We start from the raw sequence: 14,582 nt of genomic DNA on the forward strand, positions 1-14,582 counted from the left end.
AACAACCCCTGACGGAGACCTGTCCCCCCACCATGGACACACAGTTCCCCGTTCAGGTGCGCGGCCCAGCGAGCCCTGGCTGGGTTGCACGTTGGCTCGGGCCGAGCGTCCTCTGCTGACTCTGGCCATGGGACTCTCTTAAGGACATGAGGACGCTTCTACCGCACCCTTGTCACGCTGGGCCGTGGCCAGAAAGCACTGCTGTCCGTGGACGGGGCTGAGGTTCTCCGGCTGAGCTGTGTATGTGCTCACACCTGGGACCAGGCCCCTGGAGATATTTCTACCGTCTGGAAGGTGAGGAACCTGTCCAAGAGGCCCTGCTGAGAGGGACCTGGTCAGGATGCATCCCTTCTAACACCTTCCAGGCCTCGGCCGGAGCCTTCCCAGGGACACCTCGGAGCCAGGAGCACAGGCAGAGAGTGGCCTCTCTCAGACGCTCCTGGGACCCGAGCCGTTCTCACCTGGCCCGCTCCCCAGCCCCGTCTCGGTGTCCCTCTCACCACAGATGCCGCCCAGCTTTTGAAGCCAGGCCTGAGTTTAGCCGGGGGGTTTAGGGGTCAGCCCAGGCCCGGGGTATTGGCTTCAGGGCAGGCCACACGCTGCTGCTTTGGCATCACCCAGCTGTCTGGCTCGAAGCCCGCCGGGGGCTTTCCCTCTCGGGGGTACTCTGCTGCCTCCTTGCAGCCCAGCCTTATCCACGGTGAGCCCCACCTGTGCCATCCCTGAGCTCTGCCTGCCTGTGCCATCCCTGAGCTCTGCTGCCTGTGCCATCCCTGAGCTCTGCCTGCCTGTGCCATCCCTGAGCTCTGCTACCTGTGCCATCCCTGAGCTCTGCTGCCTGTGCCATCCCTGAGCTCTGCTGCCTGTGCCATCCCTGAGCTCTGCCTGCCTGTGCCATCCCTGAGCTCTGCTGCCTGTGTCATCCCTGAGCTCTGCCTGCCTGTGCCATCCCTGAGCTCTGCCTGCCTGTGTCATCCCTGAGCTCTGCCTGCCTGTGCCATCCCTGAGCTCTGCTACCTGTGCCATCCCTGAGCTCTGCTGTCTGTGCCATCCCTGAGCTCTGCTGCCTGTGCCATCCCTGAGCTCTGCTACCTGTGCCATCCCTGAGCTCTGCTGCCTGTGCCATCCCTGAGCTCTGCTGCCTGTGCCATCCCTGAGCTCTGCCTGCCTGTGCCATCCCTGAGCTCTGCTACCTGTGTCATCCCTGAGCTCTGCTGCCTGTGCCATCCCTGAGCTCTGCTGCCTGTGCCATCCCTGAGCTCTGCTGCCTGTGCCATCCCTGAGCTCTGCCTGCCTGTGCCATCCCTGAGCTCTGCTACCTGTGCCATCCCTGAGCTCTGCTACCTGTGCCATCCCTGAGCTCTGCCTGCCTGTGCCATCCCTGAGCTCTGCTACCTGTGCCATCCCTGAGCTCTGCCTGCCTGTGCCATCCCTGAGCTCTGCCTGTGCCATCCCTGAGCTCTGCTACCTGTGCCATCCCTGAGCTCTGCCTGCCTGTGCCATCCCTGAGCTCTGCCTGCCTGTGCCACCCCTGAGCTCTGCCTGTGCCATCCCTGAGCTCTGCCTGCCTGTGCCATCCCTGAGCTCTGCCTGCCTGTGCCATCCCTGAGCTCTGCTACCTGTGCCATCCCTGAGCTCTGCCTGCCTGTGCCATCCCTGAGCTCTGCCTGCCTGTGCCATCCCTGAGCTCTGCTACCTGTGCCATCCCTGAGCTCTGCTACCTGTGCCATCCCTGAGCTCTGCCTGCCTGTGCCATCCCTGAGCTCTGCCTGTGCCATCCCTGAGCTCTGCCTGTGCCATCCCTGAGCTCTGCCTGCCTGTGCCACCCCTGAGCTCTGCCTGCCTGTGCCACCACTGAGCTCTGCCTGTGCCATCCCTGAGCTCTGCCTGTGCCATCCCTGAGCTCTGCCTGCCTGTGCCATCCCTGAGCTCTGCCTGTGCCATCCCTGAGCTCTGCCTGTGCCATCCCTGAGCTCTGCCTGCCTGTGCCACCCCTGAGCTCTGCCTGCCTGTGCCACCCCTGAGCTCTGCCTGTGCCATCCCTGAGCTCTGCCTGCCTGTGCCATCCCTGAGCTCTGCCTGTGCCATCCCTGAGCTCTGCCTGTGCCATCCCTGAGCTCTGCCTGTGCCATCCCTGAGCTCTGCCTGCCTGTGCCACCCCTGAGCTCTGCCTGTGCCATCCCTGAGCTCTGCCTGCCTGTGCCATCCCTGAGCTCTGCTACCTGTGCCATCCCTGAGCTCTGCCTGCCTGTGCCATCCCTGAGCTCTGCCTGCCTGTGCCATCCCTGAGCTCTGCTACCTGTGCCATCCCTGAGCTCTGCTACCTGTGCCATCCCTGAGCTCTGCCTGCCTGTGCCATCCCTGAGCTCTGCCTGTGCCATCCCTGAGCTCTGCCTGTGCCATCCCTGAGCTCTGCCTGCCTGTGCCACCCCTGAGCTCTGCCTGCCTGTGCCACCCCTGAGCTCTGCCTGTGCCATCCCTGAGCTCTGCCTGTGCCATCCCTGAGCTCTGCCTGCCTGTGCCATCCCTGAGCTCTGCCTGCCTGTGCCATCCCTGAGCTCTGCTACCTGTGCCACCCCTGAGCTCTGCCTGCCTGTGCCATCCCTGAGCTCTGCCTGCCTGTGCCATCCCTGAGCTCTGCCTGCCTGTGCCATCCCTGAGCTCTGCTACCTGTGCCATCCCTGAGCTCTGCCTGCCTGTGCCACCCCTGAGCTCTGCCTGTGCCATCCCTGAGCTCTGCCTGCCTGTGCCCTCCCTGAGCTCTGCCTGCCTGTGCCATCCCTGAGCTCTGCTACCTGTGCCACCCCTGAGCTCTGCCTGCCTGTGCCATCCCTGAGCTCTGCCTGCCTGTGCCATCCCTGAGCTCTGCCTGCCTGTGCCATCCCTGAGCTCTGCTACCTGTGCCATCCCTGAGCTCTGCCTGCCTGTGCCACCCCTGAGCTCTGCCTGTGCCATCCCTGAGCTCTGCCTGCCTGTGCCATCCCTGAGCTCTGCCTGCCTGTGCCATCCCTGAGCTCTGCTACCTGTGCCATCCCTGAGCTCTGCCTGCCTGTGCCACCCCTGAGCTCTGCCTGTGCCATCCCTGAGCTCTGCCTGCCTGTGCCACCCCTGAGCTCTGCCTGCCTGTGCCATCCCTGAGCTCTGCCTGTGCCATCCCTGAGCTCTGCCTGCCTGTGCCACCCCTGAGCTCTGCCTGCCTGTGCCACCCCTGAGCTCTGCCTGTGCCATCCCTGAGCTCTGCCTGCCTGTGCCATCCCTGAGCTCTGCCTGCCTGTGCCATCCCTGAGCTCTGCCTGCCTGTGCCATCCCTGAGCTCTGCCTGCCTGTGCCATCCCTGAGCTCTGTCTGCCTGTGCCATCCCTGAGCTCTGCTACCTGTGCCATCCCTGAGCTCTGCTACCTGTGCCATCCCTGAGCTCTGCCTGCCTGTGCCATCCCTGAGCTCTGCTACCTGTGCCATCCCTGAGCTCTGCCTGCCTGTGCCATCCCTGACTCTGCCCTTTCTGCTCTGGACACCTTCTTCCACCACCTCCCTACCTGCCCCTGGACGGCCCGGTGTCTGCCACTGGGTGCAGAGGGAGGAGTTCCAGCCCACAGTACGCAGGTGGAGTCCACCCTCGTCCGCCACTGAGCCAGCCCACCTCCCTGCCCTGCTTATTCCTTCCTCAGCTATGACGATGTTCTAGCCGGTTTCTGCTTACTCTCCTGCCCTGCGTGTGGCGGTTCTGGTTGTCTGGTACCCAGTGGGAAAGTGTGACCGTGGAGATCTATCAGGTCAGGTGTGGTCAGAAGAGCAGGGCCCCACCGACGCGGCACATCACTCCCCGTGGACGAGCCCCCACCCCTGGGCTGGGCCCGGGGCCGCCCCTCACCCTGCCGCAGGGACTCATTCTGTCCTTCCTGACTGTCCTGAGTCCGTATTCGTTCTCTGTGGCTCCCCCAACCCACTCCGCTTGTTCAAGGAGGTGCAAACAGTGCCCAGGATGGCAGTGCCACCCCACCCCTGGTGGGCCTCAGCTCGAGTTCCCACTCCTGGCGGCCCTGAGCGCTGACCTAGAGCGGAGGGATCCCTGCCCCGGGGGCTGGGCGTCCCAAGGGCGTGCTCCCGTGGCGGCATAGCCGCTGCCCGGCCCTCAGAGGAGGCCCCAGCCTGGGGAGGACGGGGCCCGTGGTGCCATCCTGCGCTTGGCCGCACAGCCCTCTGGGTGAGGAGAGAGCCAAGGCCGGGGCCAGGGACAGGGGACAACTCCACCCTGGAAGCAAGAGGATCCTGAGACTTCTGTGCCCCGCCCGTCTCAGATGGAGCCGCAGCCCCGGTGAGTGGCCGTCACCCCTCACAGACAAGGCTGTCACCAGCTCCCTGTCACTTAGTGGCCAGATCAGAGCCAGTGCTTCTTCGTCAAGGCTGTGGACAGCACCAAGGGGGTGAGCCTCGCCCTCCTAGCCCAGAGGGAGCTCGTGTTCCGTTGGCTGCTCGGGGCCCCGTCTCGACACTGTGCTTCCCCAGGAACTCAGGGGGACCCCAGGCCAGACTCAGGCGGACAGCTTTCTTCCCAGCATAGCAGCCTCCCTCCAGCGACCCCTCTGCCCAGCAGACTCCTGAGAGTGGGCGGGTAAGGCAGTGGGGTGGGGGGACACGGGGGCTCAATCTTCCTGTCCCGGGGCTCAGTTGTCTCTCCTCAAACTTTTCTCTGTTGTTCCTACAGGGGTCATGGGGTCACCATGCCAGTCAGGCTCTGGCTGTCTGCCCCATCCACCCTGGGTGCCCGTCGACTCCAATGCTAGCCCCACCCCCAGCCAGGGCTCCAGGGGTTCACGCAATGCACGTGGACATGAGCTTCAGAATCGTCTGGGGACTTTTTTAAAGCCTCAGAGCTCTGGTGATTAGATCAGGGTGTCTCAGGTCTGGCCCTGGCAACGTGCAGAAGGGCAGAGAAGCCAGGCACCTCCACCTCTGGGGGCAGGCACCAGACACAAGCAAAGTGGGGTTGGGGGCTGTGTAGTCAGGGAAGACAAGAGCTCCAAGCTGAGGTTCCAGGTGGTTACTCTTCCACAAAGTCTCTGGCTAAGATGACCAGAGATATCTGGGGACCCTGCCAGGCCACTTTTTAAAAATGTTATATTAAAATGTAATTTATCTTGATCACTGCGTTTGGGGCACCCCTTTCAATTTCGTGCCTCACCCTAGCCCCATGGGGGGCTGTGGTGTTCTCATAAACAAGTCCACAGAGCATCCACATCCAGCCAGACCACTGACTTTGGTGCAGTGAGACCCTCAGGACCCCTGCGCCGGAACGTCTGACGTGGTCCAAGCTACACGGTGATCAGCAGCCCCCTCTGCTGGCTGACAGGAGTAACTGCAGCTTCCTATAGTCTGCGGCAGCCTGACCTCACCCTCCCCTACTAGGCAGGGTTAAGATCCCAACACCCAGCTGCCCTGGCCTCCTGACAGCATCTGATCCTGAGGAAGCCCTGTTTCCTTGAACCATCCCCAAGTCACATAACACAAGCCAAATCCTGCAGTAAGTCCTCCCATCACCTTTTCACTGAGCTGCCCACACGTGCGGTGCCCCCTGTTGCCACAGTCCATGCACCCAACCTGACTGTACGCGGCTCCTGGGCTCTTTGGCAGGAGGGTGTCAGCGAGACAAAGGCCGAAGGCTAGGGGGCGTGATGGGGCCTGGGATGCATGGTCTCACCCAGGGGTTCGCCGTCGGGCTGCACTGCCGTAGGGGACGTGGACAATCCGTAGGCATATTTCTGAGCATCACACGAATGGGGGCGGGGGGCACTATTGGCATTGAGTGGGCACGAGGCCAGAGATGCGGGGTCTGTGATGTGCTCGTGTCCTGTGGAATCCCCACGTCCTGCTACACTCAGGGCAGCTGCAAACCTGTGTGTAAAGACCTGAGACCAGAACCTACTCCTGCTTACACCCGAACCCAGTTGCTGTTTCGGTTTGGCATAGCTTGGATAACCCAGAGCTGCCTGAGTGCTGTACCATGTAAATCATGGGGAAACTTTTGTTCAGCTTGGAGCTTTGGCCGAGTTGCCCACGTCAAACAGGTGTCTCCCGGGAGACGCCCCTGGTGGCTTGCGGGCTGTCTGCCCAGGCGGTCTGCTTTCCTGGAGGCCTGTTCATGGACCTGGGTAGGGCTCGCCCACGGCTTTGTCCTGCCCTCTAGTGGCGACACGTGGAGCCTGGGGCCTTGAGCTATACAACAGTATTGCCTTAGTTGGTCCTTTCCTTTGCTGTCTCATCTTTTGTAGGGGATGACGCACACTTATTTTACAAAACGTGTGTAGGCATGTATACGAAGCATGGCTTTCAGCACACCAACAGGAGGCTTAGGAAACACTTGGTATAAAGAAGGGGGTTCTGCCGGTGTTGCAGAGCAGTCCCAGGAGGACACCCTGTCTCCCCAGTTCCTGCCTTTTCTCATCCTTTCAATCTTAAACCTAGATCACTGCTTTTGAGCTTAAAAACCCCAAATGCTGATAGCCGTGTTCTCAGGTTTTCCTGGGAGCACCTTCCTAAAACACCTCCCCCTCCCCCACCCACATGGGGAAGGGTCACCTGGCACCTCCCCCATCACCCTGCACTTTTACTTCCTATCCAGGTGCCCCTCCCTCGTTCCAAGACAGGCCATTTCTCCCCAGTACCCCTGCAGCTCTCTGGCCCAGAGGGTAGAAGCTCGGGTCTCAGGAGGGCTCACCAACCCCACGGGGGCTCCCTGTTTCTCCTGAGACCCTCCCGGTGCACCCGCACCCTTAGCCAGCCCAGCCCGCATGGTGGCTGACTGATACTCGTAGTGTTTGGTAGATGATCAAAGCTGGTATTGACAGAGCACTTGTGTGTCAGACACCGATCGATTCCTTGAGACTTGCCAACTCGTTGACTATTTACATGGAAAGAGGGTTTGCCTCAAGCAGATGCTGGCGAGGGGTGTCATGTCCTTTGAACTCGGGAGAGGAGAGGGGAAAGGCACAAACCAGCAAAACGAAGCCGACAGACCCACCCCGAGCCAGCAGGACACTGGCGGCTGACCGGGCTGTGTCTGGGACAGCGGAGAGCCACTGTGCCATCCCGCCAAGGACATTGAGTGTCCCTGACAAGCCCAGAGGTGAGGGGTGTCACTGTCATCACCGACATCCCCATTTTCAGAGGAGGAAACCCACAGGGAGTAATTTGCTCGTGGATTTGCCCCCAGGAAGGCCAGTGTGATGGGCGTACCTACAGCTGTGGCCCTGGAGCAGACGACCGTTCAGTCCCAGCCCCTCCCGTGCCCTTCCGCCCAGGCCTGTTTACAAGCGCCAGCAGCTACTGGGTAAAGAAATGAAAGTGATGATGTTTTCAACCTCGCTTAAAGGTATCTGATCATTCTCTAGGTTTAAAGATGAGATGCCGAAATGCTGACAAACTAGACTTGAATAACGACTTTAAAGCACCGAACCCCACGGAGCCCAGTTCGGGTCCCGTGCGACCTGCTGAGGTGGCCAAGGGGTGCGTGTGCCGTCTTCCTTGGGAAACGTGAGCAACGCTCTTGGCTCCGGACGGTGGAGGTTATTTAAGAACCCTGTGAGTGCTGATCAATTTTAAAATGTTTGGCTAGGAAATGCTCCAGTGTGGACTGGGGAAAAAATCCTTCTTAAACCCAAAGTGCAGTGAGTAATCTTACATTTACTCTTACTTTGCAAACGAGGAAACAGAGACAATTGTTTCAGAACACAGCCTCGCTGAGGTTTAAACCCGGGACATGCGGCCACTTCGGGGCTGCAGGGAATACAGCCATCCCTGGAGGACTTCGGGTACCCCGAGCGCTCGACTGTCAGCGACTGTCTGTGCCCCAAAAGTCCTTCGCCCCCATTTCACCTCCCACCTCCTGGTCAGTGTGCCGCTCAACTTCTCGGCCCCCCGTGGCTCAGGGTGAATTCAAATGATGAATCGGGGGTCCTTTTGCTATCAGATATCTTCCTCGTTGACTTGAACATGGTATACATTTCTAGAACCTTCCAGAAACCATGAAATGAGAACTGTGACTTGTCCAGGAGAAACCAGACACCCTGCTGCTGGCGAAAGAGGAGAGAAAGAGTACCCCCCACCCCAAACACACACACAGGTGCACCGTGGTCATCGAGCCTGTTAATTGTCTCCCGTGCTGAGCACAAACCTCCCTCCCGCTGGATTTAAGTGCAGTTGGCCTTAGAAACGTTGCTTCCACATCTCTCGTTAGGCAGTGGCTCCTTCTGTGCTGCTGTATAGCTGTGCATTGTTTCAGAAAATGTTGGAATAGACTGAAATTCACCATTCTATTCCAAGAATCCTCAGACTTGCTGTGGCGTAGAGAGGAGGGGTTTTGCTTCATTCTTAGCTGCCAAAATAGGGTCAGAGGAGCAGCAGTCTCCCTGGGGAGCCCCGCGAGGGAGACGGGCAGGCATGACCTCACTGCGGGTCTGACATCTGTGAACAGGGAAGGGGGGGAGGGCCGGTGGGCAGAGCCTCAGACCACGGCCAAGTTCAGACGAGGTCTCCCACAGGCTGAGGGACGGTCCCCAAACTGAAGCTGGGACTCTGCAGCAGAGGCTGGAAGTGTCCCCTCAGACCTCAGTCTTCGGGGTCAAAGAGGCACTGTTATGTACTGGAAAGGGTTAGAGACCCTCGGAGCCTCAAAGTCCCCACTGGCGACCTGGGGACAGTTGCAATAGCTGTATCACAGGGCTTAGTGGCTGTGAAAGCCAGATGCAGGCTGGGAAGACCCTGGGAGGTCCGAGCCCGCAGACCTTGGTCCTAAGGCTTTGGTGGGGGGTTCTCAACCTCTCTGAGCTGTGGCTCCCTTTCTTCCTGGGGTTGCATGTTGCTTTTGAAGTCTAAATGGGCTTTCTGATGAGTGAAGGAAGCCAGACACCAAGGCCGGACGTTGTGTGATTCCATTTACACGACATGTTCAAATCCATAGAGACAGGAAGTAGATTAGTGGTTGCCGGGGCTGAGGGAGGGGGGTGGGGAGTGACTGCTGACGGGGTCTGGAGGTTCTTTGGGAGGAGGTGACAAAAATGTTCTGGTATTAGGGAGTGGTAATGGCTGCACATTCTTATGAAATACTAAAAAGCAGTGAATTGTACACTTTACAGGGTGGATTTTACAGTGTGTGAATTCTCTCTCTCCCCCTCCGTGTGTGTGTGTGTGTGTGTGTGTGTGTGTACATACATACACATGCTTGTCTCTCTTTGTTGACTTACTGACTTTAGACACGGTCTGACTTTCTGCTGAGAATCAAGGATTTAGTTCGAAGGCTTTTCCAAGGGCCAAGGTGTGGACTGGCTCATTCTATCCTTGATGACATTGGTCCTGCCAGGTGACCATGATCCCTTCCAGGTGGCCCCAGGCCGAGGGCTCTCTCCACCTTATCCAGACACACTCGGGGGGCAGGAACTGTGAGCTGCTTCTCTCTGGGCAGCTGTCTTTGCCCTTATTGGCCTGGATGCTGTGGCCTTTCCTTCCTGGGTTTTGTGGGGCACAGAACCCCCCCTTTCTCCACCATCCAGCCCACAGATCTGCTCTGTCCTCCAGGATGGTGCACAGCCCCAGAGCCTCTAGATGGCGCCCTCGGACACCTTCCTCCAGTCCTCCCCGCTGGTGCCCCTCCCGCCCACGCCAGCCCTCCCCCTGAAGGGGAGGTGTCTGTCTCACAGGCGTCCCTTTTCCTCCTGCCACCTGCTCTCAGACAGACAGCCAGGTGGGAATGAGGAGAAACAAATCAATGTTCAAGGTCCCGAGCCCATAGGTGGCTGCATTCGTCTTCCAAGCGAGGCAGCCCTGCGCAGACCCTCGCACACAGCTCCCACACGCCCGGGAGCAGAGGGAGGACGGGAGGGAGGGAGGGAGAGAGGGAGGGAGGGAGGGAAGGAGAGAGGGAGGGAGGGAGGGAGGCAGGATGGGAGGGAGGGAGGACTGGGGGAGGGAGGGAAGGAGAGAGGGAGGGAGGGAGGGAGGGAGGACGGGAGGGAGGGAGGGAGGGAGGAGGACAGGAGGGAGGGAGGGAGGACTGGGGGAGGGAGGTGGGACTCCAAGAGGCGTGCGCTGCCCTGCGGTTCATCTGTTTCTCGTCCCACTGACTTCGTGCACAAGGAGGCTCTAACGAGGGCACCCACTTTTACCGCCAAGGCCACGGTGACATCAGTGACATCAGCACCCCTGGGTGAGGTGGGATCCCCTCGGCAAGTCCATTTCTGCACATGGCGGAGGCAGCCTGCGTCCCAGAAGTCACCACTTCGGGCGTAGCTGGAGGCCAAGGGCCAGTGGCAGAATGTCTGTGCTGGGTGGGGTGGCCTCCACAGCCTCGGGGGCACCGTGGGAGCGAGCCGGGCACCCGTGGGGTCTGCAGGTTCCCGCCTAAGTCAAAACACTTCTCCATGCCCCTGCTTCACATTTGGGATCCCCTGTGCTTGTGTCCAGAAAGTTCTTGTGGCCTCAGTGGTAGGTTGTGAGGGTATCAATACGAGGGTGTTCACCATTTTCAAATTTACTGAAGCATGGTTGTTGTTGGAGAAATAGCACAGCATCTATCAGGAGGGAGATGGCTGCACAGATTCCGGAACATTCCACGAAGGTGTGCCATGCGGCGGTTACATGGAGAGTGGGGTGCACTGCTGCTTCTGCGATCGGGCACAGGGAGGAAAGCAGGGGTGTGGGCGGTGTCCCTCTCTGTCCGGTGAGGACAGGACGGGTGAGTGAACTGGTATCTGGTGTCGACCTTCAGGGGGTGTGCTTGGATGGGTTGGGGATGACATGATTCACTTTGGTATTATTTGTTGAAACAAGTGCATAGAATATTTGTAATTTAAACACTCAAATAAAGGTCGTTTTGGAAGAAGTGGGGAAGGAATGGGGACTTTTATGGGGAAGGCGGCGGATGGGTTAGAAGCACAGAGCAGCACCTGGGACAGGCAGACGAGGGCGGGACGAAGGGCCAGAGCACTTGCATGCACGCCTTCCTCCGCCCCCCCCGAGGCGCCGCCCCCCACTGCGGCCACACCCAGGCGACAGTCCCCCACATGCACGCCTTTCTCCGTACCCCCGAGGCGCCGTCCCCCATTGCGGCCACACCCAGGGGACAGTCCCCCACATGCACGCCTTCCTCCGCACCCCCCGAGTCTCCGTCCCCCATTGCGGCCACACCCAGGAGACAGTCCCCCACATGCACGCCCTCCTCTGCACCCCCGAGGCGCCGTCCCCCATTGTGGCCACACCCAGGGGACAGTCCCCTACATACACACCTTCCTCCGCACCCCCGAGGCGCCGTCCCCCATTGCGGCCACACCCAGGGGACAGTCCCCCACATGCACGCCTTCCTCCACACCCCCGAGGCGCCGTCCCCCATTGCGGCCACACCCAGGCGACAGTCCCCCACATGCACGCCTTCCTCCGCACCCCCGAGGCGCCGTCCCCCATTGCGGCCACACCCAGGGGACAGTCCCCCACATGCACGCCTTCCTCCGCACCCCCGAGGCGCCGTCCCCCACTGCGGCCTCACCCAGGTGACAGTCCCCCACATGCACACCTTCCTCCGCACCCCCGAGGCGCCGTCCCCCATTGCGGCCACACCCAGGCAACGGTCCCAGAGGGACACCAGACCCAGTGCTGACTCATCTGGGGCCCTTAGAACATAAAGACCCCAAAGCTGACAACTGGGGACATTTGTCCATCATCTTACCCATTAACCACAGGTCTGGGAGGAGTTTCCCCTGGTCATGGGGGACACATTCCTCCAGGCCACTCCTGTGGTAAGATAGACTCCCCTTTGCTCTCAATGTCTCTTCCCAAGACAAGGAGTGTGATGAAGGGGTCCGGAGCCCTGGCTCCCCAGCTGCACTCTCACCTTCTGAACGCTGCCTCCACCACTTGCCTCAGGCACATTGTTAGTGTCTCTGAGCCTCAGTTTCCTCATCTGAGAAGCGGGGCTGGTGGTGGCTCTCTGGCCCCGAGGATGGTGGTTAAATTAGATAATGTATGAGAAAGCACCTGGCCTGTGTTACCTACCACATAGCAACGGAGGGTGGCCTATCACAACCGTCACTCCTATTGTCCTTCCCAACGTCACTGGAATCCGGTAGAGCACCCACCGAAGAATCTGCGGCAGTGGGAGCCAGGGCCGGGCGAAAAGGAGAACACCCCCAGGTGCCCTGCCGGCCCCGGGCCCCGTTCTCCCAGCAGGTCTGAGGGCCGGGGGTGTTGCAAGCAAGAACGAGAGACAAATGAAATCTGAAAATAGCGATGCTTTATTTATCTATTTCACATTGTCATAAAGGGGATCTAATTTCAGAAAACAAAGTTCAAGTCTGCAAGTACGAATCTAAGAAGGTAACTACAGAAACAGACAAAGCAGGGCCATGGTGTGTGATGTGGAGGCAGAGTTCACGTCCCGGGGCCGCCGGGCCTGTGTTCCAGGGGAGGGAAACAGCCTGGGAACACGTGTCCAAGGGAACCCATGCTATTTTTAAATACACACACATATATAGGTACGTATGTATATATGCCGAGTTTATCTACAGCAGTGCAAACCTCTCCCAGCGTGCAAGCAACCGTATTCCCCAGGTGACCTGGCTAAATCAAAGTAAAGGTACCCACACAGTACTGCAAAAAACAGGGCTTATCTCATTGCATGTTAGATGTGCAGATAGATGCACGTTTGCTCGCTGGTTAAAAGTGTTACTTGCATTGACTCTTGCTTTGGAAGGAAGAACAAAGGAGAAACATTGAACGGGCTGCTCGTCAGAAGAAAGGCGACGATTCACGGGGGTCAGCCCCCCGGGGCCGTACCCACTCGGCTGCCAGGAGACGGCGGACAGGAGGGGCGTCAAGGGCGGAGACCCGCGTTCCAAGCACACGTTCTCGGGGTGCTCCTTCCCGCCCCTCCCGCAGGGATCGTGGCCGTAAAGATGGAAACCTCTCGTGTGGGGTTGGTGGTGGATTTTATTAGCAACTTGGATGACCAGACCTTTTCTACCATTTTTGATTGGCTGAGGACTTAAAAGAGGAGATATGTGGGATGAAGCTGGGGCAGTCTGTGTCCCAGAGAGACCCCACAGGGGCAGGATGACAGAATTGTAAAACATGGAAAGGTACTAAATCCAAATAGCCACCGTGGTCACTGAAACACTCAGAAAAACCGTGTCCCCGTGGTGCCCGTCAGACGGGGCTGCACTGTAGCCTCCAGGAGCCCAGGGAGACAGGCTCAGCCTCCAACACTCAACCCCAGACGTCTCCCTTCCCCTCCAGGCCTGATCCGGTTCACGCAGCAGGGGAGGCCACGTGGGGCCCCCAGCAGGGCAGGTGGCTTGGGGAACTCCCCCCAGAAGTGGTGCTCCAGCAAAGCCCCGCTTGGCAGACAGTTTTCCAGAGCTCTGTGTGCTGTCCAGGGGGTGCTGGGGGAAGGGCAGGTGTGGACCAGGCCTCAAGTCAGGCGAGGTGAAAAGACAGTAATTCACTGGGTGCTGCAGCAAGGGCTCCCCGAGATCTCCTTCAAGGGACACTCGTCGGGGGACTTGAGAACGGCCACAAGCAGGCCAGCAGGGAAGGTCCCCCCTCATCGCCCTGACACTTGCCCGCCAGGCTTCAGCATCTCCTCCGGCTCACCTGGGGCCCTGCGGCACCTGACGAACCCCTCCCGTCAGGAGAGGCGGCAGCAGATGAACGTGAGTACCCTGTCGCTGACACAATAGCAGGGCCTCGCTTCAATCCAGGGGCAAAGTATAGGCTACCGGCACCCACAGGAGATCGGCCCGAGTCCCTCCCACATTTACTCGGCGCCAACCCAGAAGCAGGATGGTACACTCCATGAGGGCAGCTCCCACTGCCTACAGCCAGTTTGAACTTTGCTGTTTTTATTCATGGGGCTGGGGCTCGAGCCCCTCCCGAGATCGGGATCAAACCGCGAAGCCGGGTGAGAAACTCACACGTGTGTGTGGCCGTGTCCTAGACTCGGACGGCAGGCGGTGGCCGTGGGGGTCTCCCTGGGACCAGGGAGCAAGCTCAGTCCCCCAGAGAGCTGGCCAGGGTCCCAAACGCCCTCGGAAGGCCCAGGCCCAGCGCAGGCTCCACCCGGTGGGTGACACACAAGGGCGCTTCGTGCTCTGTCTCTGCAGCTTTGCAATGGTCACTACCTGGTGCAAAACCCCAAAGCTTGTCCCACCATGACAGTCCCTCTCTGGGCGGGACCCGTGGCGGGTGTGAATGGAGAGTTTTGCTGTTGACCTCAGAGGACTAGGTGAGACCAGAGTGGCACTGGGTCCCTGAGCCTGACATTAAACACGGAGCACAGGTAGACCCTTCTGGTTCCTCAAGGATAAAAATAGGAAACAGGGGAGGATATGCCAGTTCTCAGAAAATCTAGCTACAGCCGGAAGGGGGGCACGAGAGCACCCCCTCACGCTGCCTTCCTGCCCAGGGGTGTGGGTTTGAGTACAGGAGAGATGAACTTGCAAGTGTGAAAATTAGTGTGCACTAGGGGTGGGGGCACCCCCACTCCTTCCCTGCTTCTGGTTCCAGGGAGGTCCTGACCAGGGTCTCAGGAACCTCCCTGC

Source organism: Molossus molossus, unplaced genomic scaffold (assembly GCF_014108415.1).
Source record: "Molossus molossus isolate mMolMol1 unplaced genomic scaffold, mMolMol1.p scaffold_m16_p_5, whole genome shotgun sequence".
Lineage (NCBI taxonomy): Eukaryota > Metazoa > Chordata > Mammalia > Chiroptera > Molossidae > Molossus > Molossus molossus.